Source organism: Carica papaya, chromosome 6 (assembly GCF_054855325.1).
Source record: "Carica papaya isolate Zhongbai chromosome 6, ASM5485532v1, whole genome shotgun sequence".
NCBI classification, from domain to species: Eukaryota; Viridiplantae; Streptophyta; class Magnoliopsida; order Brassicales; family Caricaceae; genus Carica; species Carica papaya.
In genome coordinates, this window is record NC_142314.1 from 24,007,041 (window position 1) to 24,029,661 (window position 22,621).

Below are 22,621 nucleotides of genomic sequence, written 5' to 3' on the forward strand. Positions count from 1 at the left end.
TAAGTTTTTCAAATACATTTTAGCATGGTGGTGAGCGGAGTGTTACAAGTACATCATAGTCTATTTATCTAGAATGCATTTGTTATTAGTAAACATCAATGTGGATGACACCATAAACATTTATATAGGTGATTATTACATGAACAAGTTTACTAGAATGACATTATAATTAAATTATTGCATTAAGTTTTTACCACATATCAAACAATAATCTACATATAATAATTATGAATAATTATTTTATCGTATTAGCTCCAACATTGATGATTTATGCAAACACAGTTATGCTTCAATACTAATAGATATAAATCATTTTCCTTTGCTTTCATTAGATTAATAGTTGTGTTATCATTTACTTGAATGGTAGTGAGAAATTTATTACTCATAGGAAAAAAAATGGTTATTCAATAACAATTCATTTTTGTCATTTGTGAAAATCAATGACAATTGTAATGTTGAAAAACGAGTGTTTGAAAAATAAGATTTATCTAATATATACAAATTATATGGATTTTGACATGATTAATACCTTAGATTATATATGTGCTAAGTAATAGAAATAAATAAAAGTTAAAATTTTAAGCAATAACTCAGATAAGAAATAAAATTTAGTTTCTTAAAAAAGATTATGTTTCACATATAGAATTGTTGATCCTCGAAATATTAGAACCTAGAGTACTACTAAGCACACTTTAACCCTTACTACCATTTCACAAGAATAAGAGAGCATGTGGTAGGAGTATCAAGGCAAAAGGAGTTTTGGGGTTATTTTTAGGAGAAGTATTATATGTAGCAAGCTCAAAATGGCTAGTTGGTGAAGGCTATTATAGAAGCTTGATTAGATGTTATTGTATCCTATTGCAACAAGTCTAATGTCTAATGATAAAGCCGGTAAAAATCAGACTTACTTTATATTCATTAATCATATTTTAGTATGCTAGAGAAACAGAAAAAGAAAAAAAAAAGGATCTCACTCACAACATTCACATTCTCTTATACCCTTTGGATCTTTTTCTTTTAAACTTTTTCCTTTTCACTTGTTCTATCTCTCTTTCTCTATCTATCTATCTATCTATCTATCTCTCTCTCTTTCTCTAGTTCCAGTCTATATGTCTCCTTAGTTGTATATTAAAAAATAGAGCCATAGCCAAAAGTCATTTTTCTTCTTCAATCTATCAAATCTTTTTTTTTAAAAAAAATTAAATTCAATAAAAATATGTTGTAAATGAATAGTGAAAACCCAAGATCCTCTTGCATGATTTCTTTTGATAATCTCGGACATGGAATGCATCATCGATGATAAATACAAGGTCGACTACAAGAACAACAGTGGATCTTGGGGAAAAATCTTCCTTATTATACATTTCAATATGTTTAAAATCGTTGTTAAGATTGAAACAATAAAATGAAGCATCAACTTCTTCTGTAGGAAGCTAAGTTGTACAATATTCTTCAAGAAGGAAATGAAATTCCCAGAGTAAAATTGTTTGACATGGACTAGGAGGATAATGTCATTGTCTTTGATGTTATTGGGCCAAGACTTAAGGATTTGTTTATGTATTCTAGGAGGAAATTCTCACAGAAGACAGTGCTAATGTTAGTTATCAGTCTTGGATGAAAAGCAAATAAGGTATACATAATTGAATTAGAGCTCACCAAAAGATACCGAAATGCTGTAACTAATAACCATATCCCATGCAGCGAAAACAAAAACTTAACTGGAATTGAGCAAACTCCTTGTGATGATCTAGAATCACTTGGATATGTACTTGTTTATTTTCTTAGAGGAAGCCTTCCATGGCAAGGTCTTAAAGTAGCCAAAAAGAAGCAAAAATATGACAAAATTTGTGAGAAAAAGTTATGGACTCCTATTGAGGTTTTGTGCAAATCACATCCTATAGAGTTTGCATCATACTTCAATTGTTGCCATTCACTGACATTTGACCAGTGATATGATTATGAATTCATGAAGCGCTTGTTTCATGATTGTACTATATAGATTTGAGTTTGTCGATGAAGGATATGAATATGAATCTTTGATTGGACTATAATCAACTATCAACAGTCATAAAAATATAGAACTTAAACTATATTTCTACTAAATCTAATCTAGCAACACGAGCAAACGTGTCGAAATAATCAACACCAAATTTTTATGCATACTCTTTAACTATAAGTTTGGACTTGTATTTGTTAATGGAGCTATTTGTATCAAGTTTTTTCTTGAATAACAATTTTACTCCAATAACATTTTTGTTTCTAGCCTATCAACCAACTCCTAGATTTTATTTTTCTGAATTATTGACAACTCTTCCTCCATTTTTTGCTTCCATTTTAGGTCCTTAAGTGCTTCATCATGGCTAAAAGGTTGACATATTACCACATTATATCTTTTATAGCTGACTAAAAGTAGCCTTGTCCCTCTAATTGGAGATTTATCTTGTAGCTTATTCTGCCCTGGATATGTTCTTTTTTTTTAAGAATGTTTTCTTTTAGATCTTATTAGGATCCACTAATTTTGGTGTTGATTATTCCAGTCCCATTACTCATCCTCATTGGAATATACATCTTTATTAATGGTCATTTTTTCTTTTTTGTGGATGATCTATTTTGTAGGTTTTTGAAAGAGACCCACGATGATGGTTGTAATTACTTTCTTGCCACAGTCTTTCAGACTTAACCAGTGGAACATGAGTCAAACACAAACAGTTAAGTTCTTTAAGAAAGCTTAGTGAAGGTTTATACCCATACTAAGACTCAAATAGGGTTTCATATTCCAAGCCTTGGTTGGAAGTTGATTTTTGCATAAAAACTCTATGTTAGTTGTCTCTACCCAAAAGTTTTTTTGGCAACTTGTGCTCATGCAACATACATCTACTCATCTTGATTATTATTCTATTCTTTATTTTGCTAACTATATTTTGTTCCTGAGTTTAAAGAAGTGTGAGTTGATGTTTAATATTAGTTTCTTCAAAGAATAAATTAAATTTTACTGAGGTATATTCTTTTCCATTATCAGATCTTACAAATTGAATCATGTAACAATTTTAATTTTTTTACGATCTTCTATCACTTCTCAAATACTCTAGCCACTAATGACTTGAATAAAAAACAATCCAACTAATTCTTCTAATGAAAAGAATATAGTATAGGCTACCATGTAATGATGGTGTTTTCGAGGTCTTACTAAATTTATGTGAATTAATTGTAGCTTTTTGGAGGCTCCCTAAGTTGATATAGGAAATGCATCCTATTTTGTTAACCAAATTAAAAGCATTACAATTTGGCAAATGACAAAAAGCTTATTAAACCTCTCATTATGTCATTTTTCTTCATTTTTAAAAACATTTTGAAGATGATAATGACTAAGTCTCTTGTGTAAGATTTTTGTTGGATAAAATGAGAAGCTTTTAACCCTCAAATTAACCTTAAAATATCTGCATCGATAGTATCATAGATAAGGCAGTGTCTATCTTAAAAAGATACTTTGAATCCTTTTTTTAGCGCCTAAGTCACACTCAGCAAGTTTGGTCAATATCAACCATATAAAAGACATATGAACTTTTCTTTATACTAGAGTTTGTTGTAATTGTTGTGGAATAAATGATTCAAAATTGTGAAAATTATAAATTCTTAACTATAATTAAAACAAATTAGTGGTTATAAAAAATTAAAACAAAGTAACAAAAAAATAAATAACAAAATTTAAATAGTGATTAAATAAAATAAATGGTTGGTTATTAAGAGGAAAATTAATAGGTGATATTCGTTGCCTATATAAGCTATGTATTGTTGTTTAAGAGTATTCTATTCTTATTGAATATAAATTTTATATTTTTTCTTCTCAATATATCTTTAGAGTTATATTCAGTTTTTATATTTTTGCATCAGCAATAAACTCTTATCTTCAATTTATTTCTAATAACTGTTATCAAAACCTGGTTCGACTACTGGCATTAGTGAAGTAGTGAATTTACGTTAGTGAAAAAAGTATTCTGATTTGATGGCTTTAGATGTTAGCACAAATATGGCACTACTAGTGGTTCCCATATTTTTGACAAAAAATTATGATGTATCAAAATATGAATGTTGCTACTATCACAAGGATTATGGGATATATTTGAGAATGATTATTCTTAATTTGTTGCTAGACATCAACTAACACCAGCAAAAACAAAGAAGTTAGAGGAAAATCATATGAAGGATGACATACCCTTGTTTCTCATATAATAAGGTGTTACAAAGAGTTTGTTCTCAGATAATTAGTGCAACTAGATCAAAAAAAGTGTGAGATATATTACAAAAAGAGTTTTAGGGATTTGCAAAAGTGATTGTCTTAAAGTTGCAGACCTTGCGCAGACAATTTTAGAATTTACAAATGGAGTCAGAAAAAATAAAGGAGTATTTCACGAAAGTGATCAAGATCATAAACCAAATGTGGAACGATGGTGAAGATATTATTGATCAAAAGGTTATGGAAAAAGTTTTGATTAGTTTATCTAACAAGTATGAGTATATTGTTGCAACAATTAAAGAGTCGAAAGACTTGGCTATTCTTATAATTCAATAATTGATGAATTTATTAGAGTCGTAAGAGGCAAGAAAATTGCAGAGCAGGAGCAACTCTATTAAAAGTGATTTTAACATAAGTTTTAGAATTCAGACTTCTTTGACAAATCAAAGAAAGTCTAAAAAAAAAGGTGAACATGATATGCAGAAACAACAAAACTAAACTGAAAGAGAAGTAGGTTCAAGTTCAAATATGTGGTGTGATATATGTAACAAATCAAAATCATAGTACGTCGGGATGTTGGAAGAAGAAACATTGCAACAAATGTAAGCAGCATGGCCATATTGCAAAATACTGTAGAAGTCAGGTTCGTAATCATGCAAATTTCATAGAAGAAAATGAGAATTCAAAAAACATCTTTTTTACATGTCATCCTGCAACAAAAGAAAATGATGATATTTGGTATCTGAGTAGTGGCTGCAATAAACCACATGACAACTAACCAAAAATTGTTCGAAGATATAGATGCATTATACGAAACCAAAGTACGCACAGGAAATGGTCATTTGGTTCAAGCTAAAGGAAAAGGCAATATTGCTGTGCGAACTAAGATGGAACCTAAATTTATTCAAGATATCTATTAGTGCTAGATTTGAAGCATAAGTTATTGAGTATCGGACAACCTTTACAAAATGGCTATGTAGTTTATTTTGAAGATAGAGGTCGCAACATTTTTTATTAAAGAAATTACAATCATTTACTAACCAAAATTGACATAGAGAGGTCCAAAAAATTTCCTCTACAAATAAAGTATGCTTTAGAAAAGGCAGTACTAATAGAGAAAGTATTTCAAGCAAAGGGGGAGACATACAATTCAAGAGAATTTGACAAGATAACAGCAGAAAGAGGTGCAAAGAACTGTGATAGAGGAAGAAGCAGAAGTTTTGAGTATAAGCACTCTACCAATGAACAAAGAGGTAGCAGAAATGGAGTCTAATGTTACCAGTGTAAGAATGATGGATATGTTAAAATATATTATTGATATAAGGAGAAACAAGTTAAGTATGCGAAGATAACAAACGAAAAAAAATAAGTTGTTTATGACTTATTATGATACTAATGAAGTTGTAGATATTAGCTGTTGTAACCATATGTCAGACATGAAAACAATATTTAAAGAGGTTAATGAGATAACAAAAATGATAGTCAAGCTTGAAGATAATAAAAACATTCAAGTTAAAGGAAAAGGTTGAATAAGTAGCAGATATACTCACAAAACCAGCACTTTCATACCAAAAGCAATTTTGAATTAAAATTATAAAAATCATAAATTTTTAGTTAAGATTAAAATAAGTTAGTGGTTACAAAAAAATTAAAACAAAATAATGAAAAAATAAATAGAAAAATTTAAATAGTGATTAAATAAAATAAATGGGCAGTTATTAGGAGGGAAATCAATAGGTGATTTTCGCTGCCTATATATAGGCTATGTATTGTTGTATAAGAGTATCCCATTCTGAGTGAATAAAAGTTTTATATTTTTTCTTCTCAATATATCTTTATAGTTATCTTCAGTTACACATTTTTGCATCAACAACAATCTCTTTTCTTAAGTTTATTTCCAACAATTATAACTATTCTTCTTTTTTTCGTAGGAATATAGTCACTATTCCCTATTATGGCCTTTGTAATTGATATGGGCTTCAAATTCTTGAAGACAGTTCTACATCACTTATTTAGTTTATATAAACACTGTCACTCAGCCAACATTGTAGCATCTTTATCAAGTTTTTGAAGTTTTTTTAACAAATCATGACTTCATGTTGAAGTTGATTACACTTACTACACTATACATATGGTCTCTTCCAGCATTTGAATGGTCGATCACCTGCTTTGTCGCAGTGTTAACAAGGCAAGTAGTTTCTCTTTGAGTTTCTACCCTCATTTTTCGTTTGGTTGGTTACAAAGTTTTTACTATTTAACACATGCTTTTCGTTATTTTTTTTCTTGTTCTTTCTATTTTCCTGGTGTTTAGCCTGCAAGGCTCCTTTAACAATATGATCTTACCTTGTAAGCCTCCATTACTCTTGAGTTTACCAAGCATTTAACTGCTCACACCAAGTTGATCTTAGAAAAATCCCTTGTGTTCTCCAAGGTGGCTATAAATGCTTCATATCTTTCAGGCACTTTTATAAGAATATTTTTTACAATTGTGGAGTTAGTATGTCTAGTGCCAAGTAAACTTATTTAGCTAATAATGCGAAACAATCTATCTAAGTATTTTTTGTTCTTTTAAACTCTTTCATGTTTTGCAATTCAAATTCTCTCCTCAAATCTAGCATCTACATGCATCGCATCTTTTCATCTCCTATATATTCTCCATTCAAATAATTCCAAACTTTTTTTTTGCTATTCTGAGATATTGATTCTTGTAAAAATGGTTGTTGAAACCGTGACAAATAGACATATTTTCACTTGTTAAGTTCTTATTTTTTATTACCTTATGACAATGATCTAGTTCATGGTGGGATTATTGGGTAGTGGAGGAACTTTATAATCTTCTTCTACTGCTTTCCCAACATCTAAAGCCTCTAGGTAGGTCTAAATTCTTACTGCCCAAAGTTGATAGTTCTCTCCATCAAAGACATGAAAGGCAATTTATGGGAAACTAGTTTTATGCTTCATGATATAAATCCCTTAAAAAGAAAGCACTCGTACCAAATTAAAAATTTGAGATATATAAAATAATATAATTTGTAAATAATTCAGGGATATCTATTCTTCTCTATTAAAAGGCAACATAAAGGTGTAATTACATCATAGAAAAAGAAACAGAAATTATTACACAAAAAATCAGCTAATCAAATTCCTATAATTGTAATATTAGTCTAATAATTTACAACACTAATTTTACAATTAATATAATAATTTACAACACTAATTTTGTAATTAATATAATAATTTAAAACACTAATTTAGTAATTTACAACTCATTTCAACACTTCCCTTCACATTGGAACATAGATGTCTATCATGCCCAACTTGGTGGTCATTTCAGAGAATCTCCTTCTAGTAACTGCTTTTGTGAGAATCTTAGCTAACTAATTTTCAGATTTGATAAAGGAAAAATGTATAATCTTTTTATCTAACTTTTCCTTGATGAAGTGTTTATCAACCTCACCATGTTTAGTGCGATCATACTATATAGGATTTTGTATAATCACAATAGTAGTTGTATTGTCATAATAAAGACTCATAGATTTCTCATATTTAATTCCCAAATCTTTTAAAATACTCTTAATCCATAATAATTCGTATATTCCATGAGTCATTCCTCGAAACTCAACTTCTGCACTTGATCTTACCACAACCTTTTGTTTTTTACTTTTCTATGTGACCAGGTTACCTTTGACGAAAGCGAAAAAGCCAAAAATGGATCATTTAGTCGTTTGATCACCTGCCTAATCAACATATGTGTATCCTTCAATCATTGAAGAGTCATTTTTTGAAAATAATAAACCTCTATTGGGAGCACTCCTTAAGTATCTCAAGATTTGGTATACTGCATTGAAATGATCTTCGCTTGGTGCATGTATGAATTAGCTCACGACACTTACATCATAGGCTATATCTGGGCTTGTGTGTGTCAAATAAATTAATCTCTCAACTAGCCATTCATACCAACTAATGTCTGTTAAAGCCTGGTTTGAAAAAATTCCAAGCTTGTGATTCATTTCCATAAGGTGTCTACTGGCTTACAAGCAAGCATTCCAATTTCAGTCAAACGATCCAACACATAAATTCATTGTAAAAGGAAAATCCTATTTTTCGGTCTGGCTATTTCAATACCTAAGAAGTTTTTAAGTTGTCATAGGTCCTTCATTTCAAATTCAACAGCCAAATATTCTTATAATAACTTCATTTCACAAGAATCATCTCCTATTAAGACCATGTCATCAATGTACACAATTAAAGCCGTTACTTTCCCTTCTTTATTGCTTATAAACAAAAGTATGATTTGAATTACTTTACTTATAACTCAAAGCTTTCATTGCTACAGAAAATCTTCCAAACCATACTCTTAGTGACTACTTAAGTCCATACAATGACTTTTTTAATTTACAGACTTTATATTTGCTTGAAGAATTTCATATAAATCCTGGTGGCAGCTCTATATAAACTTCTTCTTTTAAGTTTCTATTAAAGAATGCATTCTTAACATCAAATTTGTCGCAAGGGTCAGTCTCGATTTACTGTTATAGACAAAAGAATGCGAATTGTATTTAGGTTAGTTACTGGTGCAAACGTCTCTTGGTAATCCACCCCATACTTATTGTATACCCTTTTGTAACTAGCCTCACTTTATATCGATCAATACTTCCTTCTGCTTTAAGTTTCACCTTGTACACCTATATACACCCGATAGTCTTTTCTCTATTGCGTAATGGAACTAGTTCCCATGTGGAATTTTTTTGCAAAGCCTCCATCTCCTCGTTCATTACCTTTTTCTATTTTGGATCCTGCAATGCATCTTGCACACTACTAAGAATAGAAACTTTGGATAATTGACTAATAGTAAGTACATATGACTCAGACAACTTATGAATAGAGATATAATTGTAGCTTTAAGATTAGGTTCATACTGCTTCTTTAGAACACCTTTGTTAGATCTTTGTGGATATCTAGGAATTATAAATTTAGAAGACATATTTGTTTCATTAGATATAGGATTTAGAATTATTTGAGGTGAAGTATTTTGGACATTCTGAGTTAATTCTTTAGTTAATGGTGGTGTCAAAGGCAAATCTGGAGCTACTGGTAATTCTGACATATTTTTAAAAAGAACCATCAATTCATTATCATTCTTTGTATAATTTTCTTGACTACTACTCCAAACATTTTCATGTATTTTTTCCACCTAAAAAAAAATCTTCATCTTCTTTATTGCTTTTTTGTTGTAACACATTCTCTACCTTAGACTTCTCCCCCTGAAGAAAAGCTACATGAACTCCCCCTGAGTAATAAGGTTCTGACTTATAAAAAGATGCATCCAAGTTCACATGTAATTTCTTGGTTTAAGGGTCATAACATTGATATCCTTTCTGAAAATCAGAATAACAAACAAAAACACATCTTTTTCATACGGATCAAGTTTATTTCAGAGATTATGAGGAATATGAATATAGACAGTACATCTAAAAACTCTTGATTCAAAATTTGGAACATGTGGAATGGAGAAAAAAGATTGCATCTTTTGCTATTGTGTTTGGAAAATTAATACTCTAGAAGGTGTCCGATTGATTAAATAAACATAAGATTTTACAACCTCACCCCAATAGAACTGAGGTATGTTCATACTGAAAAGTGATGCACGAACCACCTCCATTATCTGCCTATTCTTCCTTTCTACCAACCCATTATGTTGCAGAGTATATGTGCAAAAGGTATGATGTCAAATACCATTTTGGTTTAGAAAATTTTTAAACTTTGCATCAACAAGCTCTTTTGCATTGTTAGATTGCCAAACACCAGTTTGGCGTTGATATTTAGTTACTACCAAACTATGAAATCTTTGAAAAGCTATGAAAACATTACTTTTTCTCTAAGGCAAGGACACCCAAGTCATTCTAGTGCATTTATCAATGAATGTAACAAACTATAAAGATTTAGAGAGAAAAGGAAGTGTATGATAACAAAGGTTCATAACATTTTTTCATACTAGGTAAGTAAGGAATACGATGGTTTTTAGTCAGTTCACAAGTATCACAATGAAAATCAGAAACATCCAAGTTCAAAAACAAATGTAGTTACTATTTTTGAAGATATTTAAAAGAAATATTGCCCAATTTTCTATGCCATAACCATATAGTTGTTCGAGCTTTCTCTTTACTGCTAACTTTGACATATACGACTAACTTTTTATTCTCCATTTTCTATCAATTCCAAGTAGTAGAGTTTGCCTCGTTTAACACCATAACTAAGAATCTTTCGTATCAAAATATCCTGAAGTATACAAAAAAAAGGCAGAAAAAGTTACTGTGCAATCAAGGAATAAAGTAATTTGGCTCACAGATAAAAGGTTATATTCAAGAGATGAGACAATAAGAATTGTATCCAAAGTGAGTGTATTGGTCAAAATGACAGATCCTTATCCAGTAATAGGAGCTATACTCCTATTAGTTGTAGACATAACAGATTGAAAAGATGAGTGAATGGATTGTAACTTGCTAGGGTCTCTAGTCATATGATCATATGCACCTGTATCAATAATCCAAGTTGTATTCTTAGAAATTGTAGAAAACACATTTGTTTGATTGATAAAACCTAGGTGAGCAACATTTGCTATAGGCTGCAAATTATCCTCCGTATTAGATTCAACTTCTTTAGACGATGTCATCATAACTTTCCCTACAATCTTTTTCTGTGGTTTCTTTGAGAAATCCCACCATTCAAGATAACCAATGATTTCATAGTATCATTGTTTAGAATGGCTTGTTTCACCACAATGACTACACATAAAATTGTTGTACTTTTTAATGGATTGATTATTTCAAATTTTTGTTGATGTCGAGGATGATCCATGCAGTTTTCAGTTAGCAAGCATGGTTGAGCTTTCTGAGATCACTCAAGAACCTCCCATTATCTGTCGTTGCTGGTAGTATTTTTTTATGTATGCATATGCACTCTTTAAATCTAGTTTTGAATCTTTTTGCAAGATTTCTCCATGAAACTAATCAAACTCATAATCAAGTCCACTTAAAAAAAATATGAACTCAAAGTCTAGCAATTGCAGAATACAACTGGAGAACTCTTTCAATTGTTTCTGCTTGAGAGGCAATCCTATGATCAATTTTCTAAAAATAGGAATAAGTTCATTATAGTAAATCGATAATAGTCTATCATTTTACGTGATAGAAAAGTCTTCTTGTTTAATTCAAATAGATGGGTTTCATCTGATCCATCATAAAAAGTTCTTAATACAGCTTCCCATATTCCTTGGCTGTGGGAAGGCGAATAAATCACTGCATAAGGGATGGACTCATTGAGTCAACAAGCCAGCTCTTTACTTTATGATTTTCAGTGACCCATGTGTTGTATTTAGGGTCTTTGGGTGCAGGCTTTCTCATTTCTCTAATAAGATAACCAACTTTATTTTGAGCACCAATTTGCATCTCTATGAGCTGAGACCATAATGAGTAGTTCATCTCATCTAATATGGTATTATAGGAAATGTAGAGTTATCTTAGTGGATGACAGTCGGTGGTGTTTGGTTGTCAAATACGAATGCTCTAATACCATGTAAAACAATATAATTTGTCAATTGGAAGGGAGTTAGTTCAACAATTTGATTTTATAGACAGGAATATAAGATTTGATTCAAGAGGTCATTTAGGAAGAATGTTCTGATACCATGTAATACAATATAATTTGTAAATAATTTAGGGATGTCTATTCTTCTCTAGTCAGAGATAGTATAAAGGTACAATTACGTCACAGAAAAAGAAATATAAATTATTACATTAAAATCAGTTAATCTTTTTCCTAAAATTGTGATACTAATATAATAATTTACAACACTAATTTAGCAATTAATATAATAATTTACAACACTAATTTAACAATTAATATAATAATTTACAACACTAATTTAGTAATTTACAATTCACGTCAACAAGATATGACAAGTAGAGAACGAGAGTTGAGAGAAGGGAAAAAAAAAAAAAACCAACAAAAGAAAGGTGCAATATCTAGCATAAGAATACTATGCATTTATTTATCAACCATCCTTAACCTTTATAATACTTGGAATAAACAGAACCTTCTAAAGACTAGCAAATTAAGTGATGATCCATAAAATAGATTATTACATAAAGGATATGACAACTTATTGATTAAGATTGTTTATTTAGATATATGAACTAAAAATTTAAAGAAATATAATACTCTAATTTTATCGAGACTAATCTTCTTATTTTTTAAAATTAAAAATTAAAAATTTTATTATTATTATTTTGAATAATCATTATTAGTAGTATTATTATTGTATTAATCAAAACAAAAAAGAAAGAGAAAGAAAAGCTCAAAACATAGAGGACAAGAAAAGAAGACTAAAAGACAAGATAAATAAAACCCAATCAATTCAAAAACAACAAATCATTCTTAATTTACCAGACTCATTTTTACTCTTAACCCAAGTCCTTTCTTCTTTAGATTTAGCCCAAACCCATCACAACCCAAGTCCTTTCTTCTTGATTAACTTATGAAACATGTATCTAATATGGATCTTTTGGTCACTATTGATTATTTTTAAAAAATATGCTTTACTTCTCTGTGAGTGTTTATTGTAGGTGTACAAATCTATTTTCTTTTATTTAAGCCAAATTAAGGAAATTCGTTGTTATTTAATACTAACTTTGAATTTGGTTAATCATAGAAGAAAGGGGCATGATATGCTACAAATAATGGAAAGAAAAATGGAATAAAAGAAATCAGAATAACAAAAATGAATTAGTCTTGTTATCCTGAACAATTTAGCTTATAACTCTTTGTGTTAATTAGGAACAATGGAGACTTCTCGAAGAAAATGGGTGTTATGGAGTTAATTAGGAACAATTTAACTTATATCTAACTATTATGCAGATACATTTAGAACTTTAATTGATGGAAATATATGTAAAAGAGAAATTTGTATTCATTTTATAAATAAAATAAGAAGACAAAACATATTTATGATAATTAAATATGTTGATAACCGTATTTTTATAATAATTATTATATTTTAATTTTCATAAAATATAATAATTATATAATTAAAATATAATTATTGCATTTTAATTATCATAAATTATAATAACTCTATAATTAAAATGTAATTATATTATTTTAATTCTTATAAAATATTATAATAATTATATTTTATTTAATATTACTCGCTCCATCAAAGCGCATATTCTTTTATAATAGTTATATGTCATTTTGGTGTACTTTCAGTTAGTTTCAACAGTTATAAGTAGATGAGAAAAATAAAATACTATGTTAGTGGATCATTCACTTAACTACTAGAATTAACATTCTCTCATTTGCTCTACAAAATCAATTATAAAAACTATAATAATATATATAAATTTTATACTAAATATATTTGTTGATAAATGAATTCGATATGTGATCACGATAAAATCAGTCAAGCAGCCCAAAATTAATATACCATAATACTGAAATAACTTATAAATGTAAATCACAACGGTCACATGATGTCAATATCATATTTTCTTTTATGCACCATACATCAATAACTCTTACTAATTCAGTGTATAATAGAAAATAATCCTAAAATTTATCTTGTCAAGATATTTCCTGTTGATTAAATACTAAAATTGTGCACCCATAATTGAAAAATATTAAAAAACAAAAGTAAATTTTAATGCACAAAATGTCAATTATGCAACCACTAAATTATCTGTCATCATATATATTATGAATTACTCAAATGACTCATCCTTACAACATGATACGCATGTCTTTAGAGGTAGTCCTTTAGTCATTGAATCAACAATCATAAATGTTGTACTAATATTTTTAATTGAACCTTATTGTTTCTGAACTCTTTCTCTAATAGTTAAGTACTTTAAATCTATGTGCTCGGATCTATTGAAATATTTGCCACTCTTAGAGAAGAAAACAATTGTGGTGTTATCACAAGATATTCTTAACGGTTTAACAATATAGTCGACAACAACAAGCCCTGAGATGAAATTCCACAATCACAAAACATGACTTGAAACTTCAAAACATGTTATAAACTCTGCCTCCATTGTGGATGAGGCAGTAATGGACTATTTTTTACTCTTTCACGAGATTGCCCCATTTACTAGCATAAAGACTAAACCTGAAGTAGACTTTAAGCTATCATACCAACCATCATAATTCAAGTCTGAGTATCCAACACATCTAATTATTCTGATATTTTATATGTGTGACGTCCCCTTTCCAGCTTCCTGAGAATAGTTGCCTACCAATCGATCCAAAACATACAGGCAAAAAATTTCATTCATATGTAACAGACTATATAAAAATAAACATTCCTTAATTGGAAAAATTTCAAATACAATTGGTATTATATGAGACAGTTGAGCCATATAAATTTAAATACATAAATTTATAATAGCTCTTACTGAATAATTTACGCCCAACACTAGATGACCCTTCTCACACCGTTATTGCCTGCTAACCCTATTAGGGTTCCCTAACGTGAGAAGACAATCTGGACTGGGGTGAGTTCCAAGCAACTTAGTAAAAAACGCAGGACTAGTAGATCACAGTAATATTTTAAAATCTTTTTAATGCATTTTAGTGAAAACTCTTTACAAAATATGATCTTTTATGAAATCATTTTATTTAATAAGCAATAACAATCAATCAATCCATCCATCCATTCGTCAATCAATCCCTATCCTACAATCCTTACTCTACATTCGATAACATGCAATCTTTGATACCCTACTTGTTCCCATTTTCCAATCCCCAAAACCCCATTCAATTACAATCACAATCAAATACATGCAAGCTCTACACATGCACCTAGACTGACTCTGACATAATGACTCTAACTTAGGACTTACTCTGACTCTTCTTATTTATTAAGTCTTTTATGTTCATTTATATCTTTAATTAAGTTCATATTGTCAAACCCATGTGTATGTTCGTTCATACCTATGTCTAAGGAGACAATCCGTACTCGCCAAAGCCACAAGTGAGACATTAATCAAATAATAATGAATGCAATCACTCAATCTTTCCGGTTGCCATACATGAATCTAATAGTTCAGTTCTCCATCCCAAAAACACTGAATACTGGTTCTAACATGAAACCCAAATACCAGCACCTGTACTCTGATTGAGTCCCAAAACAATACAATCATGCCCTTCAAAAAAATTAGGCAAATCAGATTTTACCAAACTACTTGGTAGATTTAAGTTTTATTAGACACTTGACTCATCTTCTTTTTAGACACAACCCCTAAGATATCCTATACGTAATCAACCTAACTCTAGTTTATTTCCCCCCATTTCCCTTCTCTTGTTCTTTCCACCCTTACTTATCTTTCCTCGAGTCATAAGCTAAGTCTTTTCCATTTTCCATTTCAATTCATGCATTCCATTACAATTCATTTTACCCTTTACCAATATAACCCTTTTAATTAAATAAATTAAACAATACAATTTCATATACGTAAAATAAATAAAATTAACAAAAATACTTTTTTAATTAAGTCTAAATTCTTTTAACTGACCTTAATCTATTTATTTTATTTTCATATTATTATATTTTTAACTTATCCATTTGCTATTTAAATTCTTATTTTGGTTTCCTAATTTTATCTTTCTATCTATTTAATTACCTTCTTATTTTCTCTTATTATTTATTTTTCTAATTTTATTGGTTTCTATTTACTTCTTATTTTTAGAATTATTTTGTAACACCCAAAATTTTTTATTTTATTATTATTGAAATTTTATTTGATTTTATTTGATTTTAATAATTAATTTATAAGGTTTTAATTTAATTTAATTTAATTTAATAGAAATAAAAATAATAATAATAATAAAATGAGGTAAAATTATTTTTGAGATTTAATTGAAAATGATTTTGAGAAAAAGGGGTGAAAATTTAGATTCTGGGGGTGTTTTTGAAAAAAAAATCGAAAACCGGAGGTCAAAACGTAATTTAGAAAAATTGCGCCACGTCAGCAGCCCCGACCAACCAGGACACACCGCGTGGCAGGGACGCTGACGCGGGAAGCCACACAGGATGGAGCCACGTGGGCGATCCACGTGCGCGCGATCGGACGACTGAGATCCATTCCCGCGCACACGGACGGCCCAGCCAACGCATGCATGGACGGCCCAGATTGCACGCATGCGGACGGCCCAGATTTGATCACGCACGGATGGCTCAGATCGCATCGCGATGGATGGTCCAAATTTATTTCTAATTTAATCGCGATCAGATGGCCTAAATTAAATCGTGATGGACGGCTCAGATTAAAAGGAAAAGATTATAAATAATCTCATCCACACCCAACCCCAAACCCTAGCTGCCAGAACCCTCGCCGGAGAAGACAACCCAACCACCAGAGGAACCGACCGCCGCACCGGAGCACCTTCCGGCTGCCAAACGAGGTAAAATTTCTCTCACTGTCTCGTTTTTCGATGCTGAACCTCTCTGTGGCCAAATCGGAACCAAACCACCGGTCAATTGGCCGAAAAACACCGCCGAAGTCCAGCGGCGCCGCCGCGGATTTCCTCGATTTTTGTCTTCGATGAGGCCCTTCCCGGTTCCCGTTCGATATAATTTTTACACCACTGTGATCATCATCCTTTTCTCTACAGGTTGACCTGAGCAAAACACCAAATCCTATGGGTGTTTTATCACAGGAACCAATGCAAATTTCGCCAAATCCGACCGAAAACGGTTGGAAACGGCCAACCCAAAGCGGATCACCGACGCGAGCGGCGGCGCCGTCGCCGGAATTCTGAAATTGGCCGAATAGGCCCTGGGTCTGATTTGGAGTTTATTGGGGACATGTCCAGGTACCGGAAGTGTGTTTTAGTTTCTAGAGAAATATTCAGGGAATCTAGGGACTGCCTGGAGGCGCAGTGAGAACCCGATTTCAGACTCTGAAACAAGTAAGTATCCCTCACTCTATTTCCTATCACGGCATTAAGGCTTAATAAATGATTAAACGGTATTTTATGAATTAATAGATATGTATAATTAATTAAGATTGCTAATAGGGCCCGAACCTGATGTATTTGTCGATATGTTCCTATTTGATGTATTTTACAGTCTAAATGTAGTATAGTATTTGATTGTTTATTCTGTGGTTTCGTATGCATGAATAACTATTTAATCTATTATGGTTTGAATTATTATGAACCCGATGTTGTGTTGCTTTATTTAGTGTGCGTTACTGATTTACGTATTCATGTTGATTGAGTAATTGAGACTAAGAAAAATAAGGATGGTATGTGAATTTATGAACGTTAAGTCGACAACCTCACTAGATATCTTGTGAGATGGTGGACGGACCGGGTCCATAGGGAACCCTACCGGGAACGTGGTCTTTCATATCGGACAAGGTATTGAGACTTTAAATATTTTGGTGCTCATACCGGACGAGGTATGGGGACGACCCGCTTCACCCTTATACTGGACGGGGTATGAAGACTTTAAATGTTGTGGCGCTCATACCGGACGAGGTATGGGGACGACCTTGGAATCAAGGTGAATGGTTCACGTGTAACGGGGACCCCTATGGATCCCCATGGATACTAGTAGGCTGATAAAAGAGGAAATTTGTTGCCTGATGATTAAAATACAAAAGTATGATATGTGTTATGTTACAGAGTGTGCATGATCTTATGATGTTTATAATGTTATCGTTTTCATAAGTTGTTTTCATAAATCTCACCGAGGTAAGTGGACCGTAAAGAGTTTTATTATTGATAAATGAATTTGTTATGAGTTATGCTCCATTGGTCGTTTTTGTTTTCTATCAATCTTTACTACTGTGACAGTGAGATAGTGTGATATCTTTACTGAGGTAGTGTAACTCATTCCTTACTTAATAATTTCAAATCAGGAGGACTTGGTTTCCGAGTCCATTTCGTAGGAAGACGGCGAATAGAAGCCTAAAAACTTATTAGTTTTTCTTATAGTATTCATTCATAGTATTTTCTTCAGTTAGTTTATTCTTTCATATCTTTAATACGTTTTGATTATTGTGTAAGGGATGTTAATCATAATCTATTTTATTTCGCTTCCGCACTTAGAATAAATATATACATTTCCTTTTAATTTCCGGGGCCGTTACATATTTACTAAATTATTTATTTAATTAATTATTTATAATTTATTGTTATAAATGATGAATTTGTTCCTAATTTATTGTTTATAATTTTCCTCATTTTATTCCCAAACCCTCATATTATTACTTTTTTATTTTCTAACTTTCTTTTATAATGATCTAACTTATCTCTAACATCTAGACACAACAATGAGCATCTAATAAAAGCAAACACAGAAGAAAATATCAATTTATTTTATCTAAAATCTCATAAAACAAATACCTATGTTTATTCAAAATCAAACTCATTAAAAGTGATCAAAAGAGTATTGCAATTCTTACCTCAACCATAGCGCGACATCGTACTAAATTCGAAGATCTCGCCCCAACCATATTACCTGATTCTATTCTACTTATACAAATTTAGAACTAATCGTTAGTATCTTTTATCGGAATCAAATCTTAGGAAAACTAAAATGCTTACCTTCATAATTTGGGTTTTGTTGTAAGCCTTTTGGGTTAAAGCCCATGGTATTGTTCTTAATTTAACCCATTAACCCTGGTTAAACTCCCTCGCAAATACTTTATTCTAACTTCTTAATCATTATTCTTTAATGTATTCCTATTTTTTTATATTTTTGAGATATTAGATTTGCATTTATTGCTAATATTATCATCCTACTTCCCTTCACTGTTTATTATAATTTTTCTTTGATTAAAAATTAATTTTCTGGACTATTAGCCCAATCCTAGCCTTTGTTTCCTTAACCCATAAATTTTTCCTTTCTTAGGTAGGTGAATATTCTATTCTAAATGGGTCTTGGATCAGAGGCCCAATAAAACATATTTCATTTTACTTATTTGTATGTATAAATTTATATATTTTTATCTAACCCGAATTATTTCTTTCCCCTGCAACCTGTCCATAGAAACTTTGGTGCTCCTTTTTTTTATTTTAATTCTGCTTTATTTACTTATTATAATATTTATTTTATTAATTTTTAATTTTTAATTGGACCCGAAGCCCAACTCTAATAGCCCAAATTCTATTTTCCTTATTATTATTATTATTATTGTTATTATTATTATTATTATATTATATTTTTTTCTTAATAGCAGACCCATCAGAGGGTTTATTGGGCTCGGGTTTGATATAAGACCACCATGGAATTGGATCTAAAACCCAATGGTTACACCGACCTGAACCAACCCAACATCAAAACTCCTTCCATCATCTTCAACCTTTGAAAATCCCAATGGTACTTTAGTTTTAATCCCAACCGCCATCTACATAACAGAACAGTCAACTCTTTCAAGTTTTGCTTATTTATAGCATAATACATCAACAATATTCACAACAGTCAATAGTTATTACAAATCAACAGCAAACAAAGAATCTAAATCAAATATATTAGCTTAGATCTAGGAATTTAGAGTATAAGCTACTCTTACCAGAATTTCAAATAGAAAAGAAGCTCGCTCAGATCAGAGGGCATCGCGTCGTGCACCAGGTCATCGTTCCTCATTCTCATTCTTCTCCTTTGCGACCAACGGGTCGCGCAGCACCTCGCGGCCATGCAACCCACCTCTCTTTGGCTGCCGGCTCAACACTCCTCGACCTCACATGCTGCGCACACCAGGCACAAGGATCTTTTCCCTTTCAGCCTCCCTCCTCCTTCGGCTGCTCGTTCCTCCCTCTTCTCCCTCTCTTCTCTCTCTCTCTCTATTTTGGCTCTCCTCTTCCGAATGAGAGGGAAAGTGGTTAGGGTTTCCTTTTTTATACCTTTCATCTTAACCGTCTGATCGTCCTAGATCCAATCTGAGCTGTTCAAGCATATCTGAATTGAGAGCTGTTGGATCGGCTCCAAACGTTGAGATCTTGGCCGTCCATTTTTTATCTTTGTATCTACCCCTTCTATTCTTTGTTAATTATGGTTTTAACCCCATTTTCCATGAAAATTATTCTTTTAGGTCTCATAAATTTAAAAGACCTCTAATTTTAAAAATTTATTCAGTTAAGCCCCAAACCCTTAATTTAATTTATTTAATTTCTAGATTTTAAATTTCTTCATATTTATTTAATTATTTACAATCTTTTAAATTTATATTTAATAAAAAATGGATATTACGACTTTCTAAATTTATCTCTTAATTAAAAATGAAGAGATAAATTAAATAACACTTAGAAAAAAAATTAAAATATTATAATATATAAGCATATAATCCTTTGTCCCTTAGAGTGCCTCATAACCGTCTTTACAACTTTCTAGTGTTTAATTCTTAGATCACTTTGGTATATTCCTAACAGAATAACAACATAACTGATATTTCGTTTAGTATAGGTTTGAGCGTGTATCAAGCTTCCCACAACAGATGTATAAGTATTTTTTTTCATCCATTCCCTTTCTAAGTCATTCATCGTCATTGATTTTTACTTAATTTGTCACCCTTCATAATGCGTGCAACACTTACTGAACATAATTACATATTAAATCTCTCTAAAACTCGATAATTATATCATTTCTAAGAAAAATTTAACAATCATCAAGATCGATCTTTGAAGATTTTTATTCAAATAACATAGGTTGTCTCACCCATATCAACCATATGAAAGTTTTCAGAGAGATACTTTTCGGTTTTGTATAACAAAGCAAAATATCATCAACATATAGTATCAAAAATATAAACTTACTTTCATTGATTTTTAAATAACGTACTGATCAATAGTATTTTCTTTAAATCTGAAAGATGTAATGGTATTATTAAACTTTATATACCATTGTCTGGAAACTTATTTAAGATCATAAATGAATTTTTTGTTTAATTTGCAAATAGGTGTTCTTTTCCTTTCTTTGTGAACCCTTTAGGTTGCTTCATATGGATATTTTCATCTAAATTCTCATTCAAGAAAGTAATTTTTACATCTATTTGATATCACTCTAAATCAAAATATACTACAAATACAATAACGATTTTAAGGAAACTATTTTTAGAAATTAGAGATAAGATATATGTGACATCTCAAATGCAAATTAAAGTATAAATGTGCCAGATACAAAAACAGATTACGAGTGCATAATAGATAAACATATGCAGCGGAACAAATAATTATAATCCCTTACAACATAGTAATAAAGTTCCATACAATATTGAGGTTGAAACAAAATTAATTGCAAGTCTCTATAAAAGATGGACTCATTAGGGTGGCGGCTCGCTGCCCAACTGGTGGTGCACTTCGCACATGGGGGCGACGCGCATTGCCTAGGGCAAGGGGCATTGCCCTTGGCCTACCGCACGAAGGCCTACCATGGGATTTTTTACTGTTTAACATTCGTTTTTTTGCCAAAATCTTTTTAATTAATTTTTTAAATATAAATTACCTATGAGAAAAATCAAATAAATAATTTTAATAATTATTTATCCAAATAAAATATGAAATTAAAATAAAAAATATGAAATTTACCCAAAAATTTAAAATACAAAATATTAAAGAGTTTAAATGGCCTTAAGACCCGAATAAATATGGGTTCATGTTATAAATTAAGCACGAAGGTTCTCGGGGTGTTACAATATCTCTATAATCTATAACTTCCTTTTTAAGTAAAATGTTTATTGACTGGTTTAAAATTAAGAAATGATTGGTTTTCAGAACATTTCCGATAACTAGAACTGATTTGCTGTATTTTAATAAAGTTGATTTTTACATTAGTGATCAATTGCATAATTGGAGCATAATTATTTCATTGACTACGAATGCTTGCATAACTGATTAATCTATAATTGTTTCCAACAATTTTATTTTTTTAAGTCTACATATATTTATATTAAATACTTCTTGTTACTTATTCCATTCAAAGAACAAAAACCCCCTAGTTTAATTCTGTTTAAACCACTCCAAAAAGGGAAAAGCAATCATCAGTTCCTTATGGAGTCGACTCTATTTGCCACTACTACAATTCATTGTTATTAGAAAATAGGAATTCATTTTTGGTAGATTTGGCACCGTTGCTGAGAAACTGAATAACTAATTATTTTTCTTTCTTTTATGACCAGGTCTGATTGTGATGAACCCCACCTCTACGACACAAAGATAGATTAGACAAATAAAATCTTGAGAAAATAAATTAAATAGAGAAAAAAGACACATCCACAAGATACAAGAACTGGATAAGACAATGGGACTACAAAAACTAAAATAGCATTAGAATTGATGGCATATGAATGTATTTTAAGGGATCTGACTGCTCCGCCTATGAACCAG

General features: G+C 30.9%; 1 long non-coding RNA gene and 1 pseudogene across 1 annotated transcript; one reads left to right on the forward strand and one right to left on the reverse strand.

The window, feature by feature from the left end:
* The first annotated feature begins 1,280 nt into the window (after positions 1–1,280).
* On the forward strand, positions 1,281–2,071 carry LOC110824957 (casein kinase 1-like protein 3 pseudogene; annotated as a pseudogene).
* Positions 2,072–14,183: 12,112 nt separating this feature from the next.
* On the reverse strand, positions 14,184–20,102 carry LOC148253438 (uncharacterized). The gene is made up of 2 exons (XR_015821812.1): positions 19,813–20,102; positions 14,184–14,522 (listed from the first exon to the last, which is right to left on the reverse strand). It is a non-coding gene; the product is annotated as an uncharacterized LOC148253438 (long non-coding RNA).
* Positions 20,103–22,621: the final 2,519 nt, after the last annotated feature.